Below are 13376 nucleotides of genomic sequence, written 5' to 3' on the forward strand. Positions count from 1 at the left end.
ACGAACATTTCAGCCAATTGTTTTTCAATCATACAATAAATAGGTGAGGGCAAAACAGGGCTCCCCCCCCCCAAAAAAAAAAAAGATAATGGAGGGAGTTTTTTCAGGGGAGCATGCTCCTTACCTTACTTAATTTCATTAAGTAGTCAAGGGTTTTCCAGTCCCCTCCTCTTTGCTTTTATAACTTTCTCTAAAAGTCCACTCACATTTCTTGGGACTGTATTGGGACTGTTGTGATGTAACATAGTCTTGTTCTGAAAGCATTTAAGGAAGTGCGGCTCATAGGAAGCTGTGGAGAGACTCTCATGCCACTTTCCGCTGGCTGCAGTTCCCAGAATACCTTGAAGGAGAAGGGGTGACACGATGCAACTTGATATGGTGTTGTTCCAGGTCATATCAAGAAGTGCAAATGGTGGAAAGTTGCATTAAAAAGCCTCAAGTCACTGTAAGCAGCGTGAAGCTCCCCTCCCCAGCCACTTCTGGGTTTTTGTTTTTTGTTTTAAAGCAATTAAAAAAACTGAAGGATGTGCCATTGACAGTAACCATAGAAATTAGAGCTTGGCTCATTTCCAAAGGTTGTTTAGACAGCTTCAAAGCAAAAAGTGCAAATTCCTGATGGATAATTTCAGAGTCCACAATAACACAGCTCATCCCAGAATACAAGGTGTAGCAGAGAGGAGTGGAGACACCAGAACAAAATGGCAGGAGGGACAGAAAGGGCAAAGTATATACTATTGTGTATAAACAGCAGAATGTATCATCTGACGTAATAAACCAGAAATGGTAGTTGAGGGAAGTCAACAGGAAAGGGGGAAATTGGAAAATGTATGTTTAGCAATGATACTGGATATTTGTTTTGAGAAAAGAAAATTAATAAAAAATATTTATATTAAAAAGGCATATGTTCAGAAATGGGTGGCAAGTGAGAGTGGGCTCCTCTTTTTTTACAGGAGGTGTTTGTCCCCAAGCCCCCCTCCCCCAGCACTGCGTTTGGTGGAGAGAGTAAATCTGCACAAGTGTAGCACTGAATATCCCCATCTGAAATATACTAAGAGTTGAGAGTGGATTTCATGCTCTTTATTCAGCTCATAGTGGTGAGGAGGAATGAAAGTCCCCTCAAAGTATCTGCTTTATATACATTATTTACACAATGGGCTGCACGTGATTGGCTAATTCCGGAATTCTCCTGTAGGCCAATCAGGTTGTGGATTCACTTCCATCTGGAGCTGGATTGGTGGCTCCTGCAGACCAATCATACTGCTGCATTGTTCTAGGACCAATCAGACTGCTGCATTCTGAATCCTATTGTTCTAGGACCAATCAGACTGCTGCATTTTGGATCCTATTAAACTCAGTACATAACACCATCACATTTTTCATTGCAGGAACAGACAAACCTGCAAGTTCTATTGTTCAAGGGAGAGCCAGGAAATTGAGCTAACTGTCTTATCATTGGTCCAGGGGCCAAGTGTAAAGCAGACTATAGCAGGCCCATTCCCAGTGTATACTTTCTCTTGAAATATTGCCCCAGGAATATGGGAAGGTTTCGTTTTGCATGAGGGGGGAGGGATGCATGGAACAATCTCAGCATTGCATTTAAAAGGAAACATTCCCCAAAGAGCAACATGCTGTACTCTTCAGTCAAATGAATATGAACGATGACAGTGCCTGACCTTGTGAGTTTTAAAACAACATAGAATGTGGAATTTTATTTTATTTTTAACTGAGAATATAAGCTACAAAATCTGCCATATAGCATGGAAGCATTACAGGTGAAAAATAAAGCTATAGTATCTAGGCTGTTGATCAGAAGGGGTGGGGGAAATACCACTTCAATCCCCTGCTAATTCTTACTGATCTAAGCTCCCTGTTGAAGCAGAGATATGAAGGCAGCTAACCTCAGAAATATAAAAAACATCAAAAGTTGGAAAAGGTCACGCCAAGTTCCAAGGAACGCTTGATCTGCTGTTAACAAAAGAGAAACTCAAAAAGCCTAATTCTTCCGCAGAACTGTCTTGGAAGTAAGCTTTCAAAATGAGCCAGAAACCTTGAAAGAAGAGTTTCAAAGGCAGAAAGTCAGTCATTTAAAAATCAGATTGAAACAATGTAATGAATGAAAATGCATCCCTCAATTAAAAATAGGAAAGGGGGGGGGAATAAAACCAAAAAGTGAATTAAAGAAGAGGAAATGCATATCTCCAAAGGGGTGGGGGTGAAGGGGGAACAGTAGGAAAAAAGGGGGAAACTGCTCTGTAGATGCTGACATCAAACATAAGTACAGGGATTTGGAAAATAATTTCATGTGGGGATGCAGTTTTAACAACAGAAAATATATTAAATGTAGACACAAGGAAAAGAAAAAAAGCTCATTATCACAGAGGAGCTTTGAAGTCTGGGGCTGTGACAAAGGTACTAAAGTGGATGAAAGAACATTACATTCACAGCTTAATAATTCAGCATGTCTTTGCAAAGCACTCTATAAAGACATATTGATCAAAATAAAATTTTATTTAGAAAAGGACTGCAGATGCAGAAGAAGAGTCCCAAAAGCAGCAGGCAGAGACAAGACCACATAGAGGAGAGCCTTGAGTTCTGTGAGCATGGAAAGAAACTCTCCTCTATGTAGACTGCATCTCCTGTAACTGGTCATTCCGTTTATATGACACTCTTAAGTTTAATGACTCTTGTAAAATGAGAGGGGGGCATCATAAGCATTTTCTCATTAACTGAATTGGAGCAAAGTTACCTGGTGCTTTTTATTTGGTTTTGGAATAGAAGCTGGTTGAATTTCCAAGGACATGCCAAGGGCCTCTCCAGGTGCAAATATATAAAGCAGATGAGGAACCTCAGGTCTGGGGGCTGAATGCATCCCATCAGGACTCTCTCTTTAGCAGCAGAAATCTCCTCAGGCCACACTCCTTACTGACCCTGCTTCACACCCCAAGCATTTTTGCCTGGGTCAAAGGTGTCATTGAACTCAGATAATGCCCTTTGTTTGCCTGATAGAGAGGAGTGCGTAAGTGTGCAGAAACTAGTCTCCATTTGTTTCTCCATGAACTTTAGCATCTGGCCCTGCCAACCATTGACATATGTAGTCTTCAGAAGGTTGCCCAGAAGGGAATGCAACCCTCAGACTGAAAAAAGGTTGCCCATCCGTAATATAAACTATATTTGGCCATTCTTCCCAAAGACAGAGGAGACTGGGCTCATAGCAAACTGGCTTCTAACAGACTGTCCCTCTTCCTCTTGCTCACCTGATGGTATTGCCCAACAACTAGGTCTAGGTACCACCATTTTAATTTCATCTAGATGATGCCTGTCCAAAGCATTTGGGTTTGGGAAATGCCTGTGGTGCTACATTGGGGTAATGTGGGAATTTAATATGGAGGCTCCTAGATCAAGGAACACACAAGGCAGGCATTATTTTGGGACCTTCAGGAGTTCTGAGGCATCAGAAGATGCCCAACGGTATTATGTGCTAATGCCAGACCAGCACTAGGGTGTTTTCTCATAAAATCACAGAGTTGGAAGGGACCTTGAGGATCATCTAGTTCAACCCCCTGCAATGAAGGAATATGCCGCTGTCCCATACAGGAATCAAACCTGCAGCTATCAGCACCACACTTTTACCCGCTGAGCTATCCAGTGTCTTTTGTTCAGACTTTATTCTTAGAGAGCACTTTTACCCGCTGAGCTATCCAGTGTCTTTTGTTCAGACTTTATTCTTAGAGAGCACTAGAATTCATCAAGATTTGCAACAAAATACATTCCTTCCATATGTAAAAGACAAGGTAAATGCTAAGCAACCTTCAAGGATTCATCTTCTAGATGTGCATTAAAGATTTTAAGGCAGGATGGTTAAACTGCAGCTTTCCAGATGCTGCTGGGCTCCAACTTCCATCACCCCTGACTGTCTACCCTGCCTCATGCTGATGGGGCAACAACATTTATAGGGTCTTGGAATCCCCATCTCCAGTTTAAAGGAAAGTGATGCAGCCATGTTTTATTGAAATCAGTGAAACTTACAGTGTATACTCAGGGGTAAACCCCTTTGAGTTCCATGGTATTAAACCTAGATAAATGGGCATAGGATCGCTTCCACAACTGCACAAGTCCTCAAGCTGCACTGCTGGAGGCACACAGCTTCCAATCACTTTAATAAGCCGGATTTTCTATACAAGACTCAGTAAACATCTCAGCACCTAGCAGAATAATCATGGAGTGGCTTTCATTATTTAACACTGAAATTCTCTATGGATGGCGTAAAGATTATTAGGGAACAGAGGGCACAAGGTCTGGGTGGCACATAAATCTTTTAAAGGTTCTATCCAGTCTTAAGAGGAGACAAGATGAATAGGGAATCCATATAGGCAAGAGCCTGTAATAGTCATGGGTGAATCAGACTGGTATAATGGAGACACTAGAGGGATGAATGTTGTCACGAAGGCCTGATGAGTTCCTTTGGGAAGAGAGGAAGGAAAGATTAAAAAGAAAGGAGGTATTTGGGGATGTGATTCTGTTCATTTCTTCTCTCTTTCCTTTTGTTCCCATACTAAAAGTTTGGGGCACGTGACCATTTATTAAAGTATTCAATAAAATCAGATCTAAAATAAATGTTAAACTCCTGCATTCCTGTAATCCAGCTGCTTTCTCCCTTTACCCAAAATAAAACAAATCTGATTGATTTTAATGGTGCTTACTTCCAGGTAAGTGAGGTGATGAATGCAGTTTTAATGTCAAACAGTGGGGGCAAGGAATGGGGAGATGGCAGGTGATAAGGCAAATCCAATTTGAAACTGCAGTTAGATAAATGAGTCTTCATTAAAACCAACCTCCCATTGCTCGGTATATATATATATATATATTCCTACAGCACATTCTTTTCCTACTCAAAGTTTCTGATGTTGGTAGTAATGTAGCAGCATATGCTACTGCAGTGGTTTTACTTTCTGCCTGTCACACTAGGAAAGCCACATCACGCTAGAGTCGTATATATGCCTCATCTAATGAGTCGCTGCACAGCTAAGTAAGCACTGAGACTGGACAAATTGGCTGCTATGCCTACATGACACTGTGTCCTCTCGGTGTTCTTGTGACATTACCAAACCTGGGGCATAGCTATTGTTTTGTTCCAACCACATTTTACTGATCAAAGTGAATTTTGTGGCGCAGCATGCAGAGTCCAAAACATGCAGGATTTGTGTTGCTCTGATACTTTTCTGTGTCTCTAGTTCTGATTCATGTGAATTAAGAGAAATAATTGTGCTCCAATACATCAAGGGAGGCCAAAGAGCAGAAAATAATGTGTGTTTTGGGATGTGATCAAAGTACCTTAAAATGTATATCTCTCTCTCTGGCCCCTCCCCACCCCTTTCAAAAACCCATCTCAGTACTGGTTGTTTTACTCCTCTTCCCATCCTTTGGACCCCCTAGGAAAAGGAACAAATCTGCTGTTCCTGGCACTGGGTGTAGAGAGTGCAGCTGAATGGGGCACAGCTGGGTGCACCCTGAGGAAGTACCATCCACCTTGGGACTGCCCATAAAAAGCAAGTCTAGAGTGAGAGACTAAGGTGATGTCCGCTGTTTCTAGAAAAGTATTCTTGTTGGGATACTTTTGTGGGTGAGTTTGTTGAACCATGGATGAGAACCCAGTGGCTGAGAGGGAGGGTGTGTCAGAAGGAAAATGAATTGATATTGAATATATGAATAAATATATGAATTTATATTTATCAGTAACTTTGTATTAATGGGGGGGGGGAAACCTAGGTACCTGTATTTTTGTAATATTTTGTTCAAGTTGTCTGTTGTTGCTTCAGTGTTTTGTGCATTGCTAAGAGATATTTATACTATATTAAGCAGTATAGGGGACGCAGGTGGCACTGTGGTCTAAACCACAGAGCCTAGGGCTTGCCAATCAGAAGGTCAATGGTTCAAATTCCTGCGACGGGGTGAGCTCCTGTTGTTCGGTCCCAGCTCCTAGTTCGAAAGCACGTCAAGTGCAATCTCCTAGTTCAAAAGCACATCAAGTGCAAGTAGATAAATAGGTACTGCTCCGGCAGGAAGGTAAACGGCTCTGGTTCGCCAAAAGCAGCTTAGTCAGGCTGGCCACATGACAACAGACAAACGCCAGCTCCCTCGGCCTATAGAGGGAGATGAGCGCGCAACCCCAGAGTCGTCCGTGACTGGACCTAACGGTCAGGGGTACCTTTACCTTTACCTTTAAGCAGTATAGAGGTGGTTTTGCTAAAAGAAAAACATTATTGTTCCCTTTGAGGACAATCCAGCCCCTGTTTCCCTGAAATAAAAATTGAATTAGAATTATTTTGTAGAGGTATTCAGGTAGCTATATCATCAAAATAACACCTTCCATTCGTAACAGATTATTTTAAAGAAGATTACATGTAGTTGCCCATTTCCCTTGGAGCCTGCTAATGCTATTGCCATACTTGGCTTTCTAGTCTCAGTGACAGGCGAGCTTCCTTTGATTGCTTAGCCCTTTTTAGGAAGGAGACACTGCCATCCCCGGTATGCAAATCCCCTTGCTGATACAGGGGCTGCCTGTCATACCGCCCGCAGTTGTCTTGATGATCACTGATGGAAGACAATGGTAAACGTCTGAGCCACTTTCCTCAGCTCTCATTAAATTCCTCCTGAGCAGCGTGTGGCACTGTAGGTAATGAGTTCCATCTGTGTGTCACCATCTTCACCTGCAGAGAGAAAGGATTCAGATGTCTAAAGGAAGCACTGACTTCTGAAGACTCTGAGTGTTCAGCTAAAAATAAGTTCCCCCTTTTGAGGAGCTCTACACAACCTTGCCATGGCCTCAAATGCAGACCCATTTGGAGGGGCCATGATGCCTATTAGCAGTGGGGAATGCTAATTTAGCAGTCCAAATGAATTGAGAAAATGTTTAGATGAAACTTCCTTTCTGATACCTGTCCTCACCCATTCTCTGCTGCTGCAATAAAAAACTCTGTCAATAGAATATGTTTTGCATATTCTATTCTACTCCTGATGGAAGCAAAACGTTCGTGCGATGGATGGGACCACCCCGAAGGCTACTCTGGTATTCCTGCTTTAACAAACTGGACTTGCCAAATAAGTAAGTTCAATGGAATTGATGAATTCACTCAAAATTGCTCGAGTCCAAAAATTGTACCACTGAAAGCAATAACCCCTGTCCTTATCTGTAATGACATTTCAGAAGTGCCTCTTTATATTTTTAGGAAATTGTTACTTTCTCCACTTGATTGACACTTTGAGTCTTTTTTAGAACTTTTACTGTCCTGCTTTCATTAAATGGCTGGCTCTTTGTGACATTTTTGGTAGGCTGTTACCTAAGATCCCATTATGCCCATGACCCAAATCCTACCTCCCTTTTCAGCTTGTCCTTCACCTGAACTCAGAGTTTGCCTTGCACAAAATTTCAGATTCACATATGCAAAAACAAAACCAGTGGTAGTACAGTACTTCAATTAGACCAGATATACTAGTCTGAACTGATTGATACAAGAAGCAGGTCATATGAGCAATAGAATTATAGAGCAATCCTATGTATGTATGTATGTTTGTTGTTGTTTAGTCATTTAGTCGTGTCCGACTCTTCGTGACCCCATGGACCAGAGCATGCCAGGCCCTCCTGTCTTCCACTGCCTCCCGCAGTTTGGTCAGACTCATGTTTGTAGCTTCGAGAACACTGTCCAACCATCTCATCCTCTGTCGTCCCCTTCTCCTTGTGCCCTCAATCTTTCCCAACATCAGGGTCTTTTCCAGGGAGTCTTCTCTTCTCATGAGGTGGCCAAAGTACTGGAGCCTCAGCTTCACAATCTGTCCTTCCAGTGAGCATGTATGTTTACTTAGAAACAAATACCATTGTTTTCAATGAGAATTTCTTAAAAATAAGCATGCAAAGGATTTCTGCTTTAGAGTGCAGCCCCTTGCATGTTTACTAGGAAGTAAACTCATTTGTGTTCAGTGGGGCTTTCTCCCAGGTAAGCATGCATAGCTTTAGAGTGAATTCACACCACTCTTTTTTCTCCAGTCACAAGATGAGTTTCAATTGCCCCCTCATGAAATTTGGGTGCAGCTCAATGAGATAAGCAGCATATATCCAGATTGCAGCCAACCTCAAAAACAAAACAAAACACAGATTTACTGAATTATCAACCAGTAATGTGAATTCATCCTGGATCTTTCACATGACTTGTTTTGATCGCTTAATCTTGCCTATTAAATAACATCTGTTTTCTTTGCCTGGCTTTAGTATTCTGATCTCCACAATGTAATTGCTCACCTTTCACTGGGACAATACAGACATACCTGATGGGAAGAAGCTACCTCAATTCCAAGCTGTGTTTCTTGTCTGATAAGCAAAAAGATGCAATAACTGTGATGACAGCAAAAATGGAAGAAATGCTCTTTCTAGCTATTGTTTTTTATAACAAAACAAAACAAAACTCACTAGAGGCTTCAGGGCAAGATCTATGAAGATAATATTTCACAGTAATTGAAGAAGTTGAAATTGCTACACTTTTTTCTGAAGTCGTTTTCAATTACAAGTTAAAAATAAAAAGAAAATCCCATGTTTCTGTAAGTGGTATTTGTAGCAACAAATAATGCATGGTTCTATATTAGTTTAGTTAAAAATCATAGGGCCAAGCTACACTTAATGCCAGCACACAATTCAGCAATTGAGCAAATGGCTTTCTAAACAAATCACAGGTGTGGAGGCTCAGATCCATTCTCGGAAGGGGGTAGGGAATCTTTAAACATTTAATGGCTCTGCTGTTCTGATCCAGCACCTCCTCCCCCTTCAAAAAAGAGCCAAACCTGGGTAAGAACTGCACCTCCGGAACTTCTCATCACTCAGAGAAGTGCGGTGAGTATAACATACCCATTTCATATCCAGTTGATCGAGAATTATATTGAGATGTATTGCATTAATGAAGGTGTAAAAACACCATACCATGTTCACTGCATGATCTTGGGGAAATACATTTTACTGATCACAAGTGACCAGCTGCCAAACACCATAGAACATTTATAAACCATTTTCCAGTTTCTTTTTTGTTTTGTAGATATGAATTATTTTTTGCAGTGGGAGATACAATACTGCACCAAATGAAATTCCTTGGACTGGGAATCTAAGCCCTAGAATAATATGTCTAGCAAATAACAGGAGCAAGAAAACAGCAATGTAACTTTTTTTATTTAGATGCAGCTTTTTGCAAAACCACAATATATAAGCAAGACACAAATATACCATACACATTTACATAAACCTACACAAATGTATAAAAATATATCACAAGTTTTTGGTTGTTTTTTGTAGAATGGAAGGTTTATATGTCACTATAATACCACACATGTTAAAAATATATTGTAATGCCTATTTTTATATCGGTATTTTAAAACAAATAATTGTTTCCATAAGACAGTACCAAGTTTTCAGCAATGTTTGTGGGTCCAGGATCCATGAATTGCTCATAGGATATCTAGCATGAGAAATTCTCATCACTTGGGACAGATCTTCAACATATCAATTTTAAAAGATAGCAGTATAGGCAGTGGGCTGAACATTGTTGGGACTTTTTTATACAATGCCCCCACAAAAAATGATACTGAGAGTAAACATTACCAATATCCTGCAAAAATCCATTGAACTCTGAGGCACAGTGATCTAAATCTGAATATTAGGAGGGTTCACCTGCCTGAAAAATTCCCTTATATTTGGATCTGTGCATTTAAAAAAAACCAATCTGTTTTTGAATAATTATGTATGCTCTCTGTGTGTGTGTATTTTGGATTTTGAGTCACTTAAAACTCTGGGTTCTCCTTTCACTATCATGGGAATTCGAAATTGGCTGTAACTTTCCCGCCTTTCATCTGAAGAGGATGACATTTACAGACACAGAAGCCTCTCTGAAGTGTATTACGGTAGGTCTACCAAATTGGAGGCAAATACCAAATTAGAGCCTAAGCTTCAGGATCTGTCCTTCCAGTGAGCACTCAGGGCTGATTTCCTTAAGAATGGATAGGTTTGATCTTCTTGCAGTCCATGGGACTCTCAAGAGTCTCCTCCAGCACCATAATTCAAAAGCATCAATTCTTCTTGGATCACTGCCTTGCCATGGTGAAGGAGCTTGAATAACTCAGAGAAGCTATGAGCTATGCTGTGCAGGGCCACCCAAGATGGACAGATCATAGTGGAGAGTTTTGACCAAATGTGATCCACCTGGAGCAGGAACCGGCAAGCCACACCAGTATCCCTGCCAAGAAAACTCCATGGACAAAGACAACAAGCAATCAGTTTATTTTAGGCCTATTCGAAAATCCACACGCTTCATATTTCCAAGTGTTGTCTGGGGATTTGTTTCTTGTTCTTTCTTACCTTAAAATGATTCAGGTGTGACTGCATGATGGGTACTCTTGTTTTGCTTAATGTGCATTTTATAAAATGTATGTTGTGTTTCCCAGCAACATGTGCCTTGTCTTGCTTGCTTCTGCAATCTGATTTTTTTTTAAAGGGAGACTATTCATTGCATTGGCTATGAGAGGCCTATTGTTTGTCCCTTTTCCTCCCTGTAGCATATGGTATAATAGAAATTGACCCAGTTTGACCACAGATAGTAACCATAATTCAGCAAGTCAGGAATGAACATCAAGCACACATGCCCCTCCCTCCTTGCTTCCGTCCTTGATCAGTGTACCAATGTCTTTTTAGCTTACCAAACGTGGTCTTTTTCAATGCTTGGAGAAGTGGGGAATATTTTGGAACTCATAATGGCATATTTTACAGACCCTAATAGCCTATATTTCCACACTTTACATTACCGCATATTTTGTTATTTTGAATATTTGCTGGGGTTCTCTCACCCAAGAGTACTTGCCCCAAACTTGCAACTTGGCATGCAAGAATTCTCCTTTCTACATATCTATCTTTTCCTTGCCTCCAACACAATTGTACTGTAATATAACATTTCTACAATATTTTTAAGAAATGGTCTCCAAGTATATAACTGAAAACTCAAAAACAGACTCATTCAGCCATCTGCTACTTCTGATAACAGCCTCATCTGTCTGTCAAAGAAGTAATGGAGAAGCTGGTTTGAGGTGGGGGAGGGGAAGGGAAGATAATGAAATGCTGGGAATGATGCTGCAGCCTAAAGTTACTTATGGACATGCATCACATAGTGACAAGCGGAGGAGTTGAAATTCCTGTAGTTAAACGTTTAGAATGCAGGTTTGTTTTTTTCCAGTTTGAATGGCACATGAGTATGTAAGAAATCTAAAAGGCATCTTTTGGTATAATCTAAACACTGAACTTGCCTGGCGTGCTCTGGTCCATGGGGTCACGAAGAGTTGGACATGACTAAACAACACAACAAACACTGAACTTGTATACAGCTCTGTTAACAGCAGCAAGACTTAACAAGTGTCTACTTATTTAGAGGGGATTATACTTCTTTCTGGCACATCACTGCAAAATTAGAGCATCCTCTTCACAGGGTGTATGGATATCATCCTGAAATTATACATAAGGACTCTGATGTGCAAGTACAGCCTGCCCAAAGTGGAAGATAATACATAGTGATGCAATTCTGGAAACAAAGCAAGCAAGTGACAATTTATTCCCTGAGTCTCCCTTCACTTCAAAGGAACATTCTGATCTGCAAGAGAAGCTGCTTGTTTTCTTCTCTGCACCAAAGCCAATTACTCATTGGCCTTCCAGGCAAAGCCCTGAGCCCAGGCCTGTTTGCTCCCACTAAAAACAGATGCCTTCCATCCCTGGTATATTCACTAGAGCAGGTATATCATGCAATGGAAAGCATAAAACACATCATTTTATTCATTCATTTGTGGGCTTCATTCATTATACCACCATCTGAAAAAACACCAGAGTGGTATACAACAATAGAGAACCATCATTAAAATGACTGGCTACTAGAGCTGCACACAGACACTGCCCCATACATTCAGGGCCACCTGCCCCATCCCAGATCCGTTAAAACCCGATTTTAACATACAGTTTGAAAATACAATTGGGAAGGGGTGCACCAGCACCACACAGGATCAGATTCCCTTGTTTAGCAGCTGCTAAGTGGGAAGATCCAATCCTGCATTGTTCTGCTCTTCTGAGAGCAGCTTCCCTGCATGCAAGCAAAGCTGCATTGTGAATGCTCACAATGAAGGCACTTTCAAAGGAGCAGAAATGTGCAGAATCAGATTCTCCCCCTTAACAGCTGTTAAGCAGGAGGGAGCAAACCTGGGCAGTGCTGCTTTGGGGGCAGGAAGGAGAGGCCTGGTATGGTGGGAAAGGCTCTCCCTACCTCCTCCTACAAAGATGGTCCCTCTGTTTCCTGGTTTCTCCATATTCTTGCTAATAGCTGCCTCTCCTTTCTGCCTGACACACCAACCTCTGACAGCTGTTCTGCTCAACCCAACCTGTAGCAATCCAGAGCTGTCTCAACCTGACTTTTCCTTCCAGAGGGAACCCAACCAGCAAAGAAAGGTGCTACTGGTTTTGCTAGACTTTGCTATGGATTAAGTGGTTGCTGTATTCAGGGTCGGGTAGGAATTTGTCCACCAGACCAACGGATTCTGTTCTTTGGTTTTGCTCACCTCATTGCAAGTGTCACAGTTTGGTGGTTTTTGCATTGGGTAAGCCTTAGGCTTTGGTGGAGGGGAGGTTGTAGCCCCGGCCTGCCCTTCCAGTATTCAAGGGTATCCCATTAAAGGGATCTGGATGGAGCAGCTTCTGTCCAAAAGTCCAGGCAGGGGCTAGGGCCATAGCATTCCTCAAGGCAGCCACCCCACAAGGAGTTCCTACTTGATGTGTGCCATAGAGCCATTTGCCTTAGGTTGACTCCTAACAGTATACCCCAGCAAGCAGGTTGGAGGACATGTAACTATACCCAATGCCTTGCCAAAGACCATTACATCTGTAATCAATAAAGTTGTGGCCTGAGGTGACCCAATAACCAAGTTGTCCTACGTATTGCTTGGGAGACAGTCATGGGTGAGGGAGATTTTTTGGCCTACAACTTCCATGATCCCTAGCTAGCAGGACCAGTGGTTAGAGATGCTGGGAATTGTAGTCTCAAAACATCTGGAGGGCCGAGGTTGAGGAAGCCTGCTCTATAACAATTTGGCAGGAATCCAAATTCTTATGCATGATTCTGCCACATCTAGCTGAGCCCTCGGTTTCGGTGTGAGCAGAATCTAGAAACAGGAACATTCAATTAATGTTTATAATGCTTGAGGGGAAAGACATTTAATTCTTTGCAGCAATAACTAAAGTGATCCTTAAAATGCTATAAATGTGCCGTGAAAGGGGGAAAGCTTCTGGCTTCATTCGCAAAAACAAACCATGGCTT

This window comes from Podarcis vaucheri (genome assembly GCF_965113315.1).
Source record: "Podarcis vaucheri genome assembly, chromosome: 8".
NCBI lineage: Eukaryota > Metazoa > Chordata > Lepidosauria > Squamata > Lacertidae > Podarcis > Podarcis vaucheri.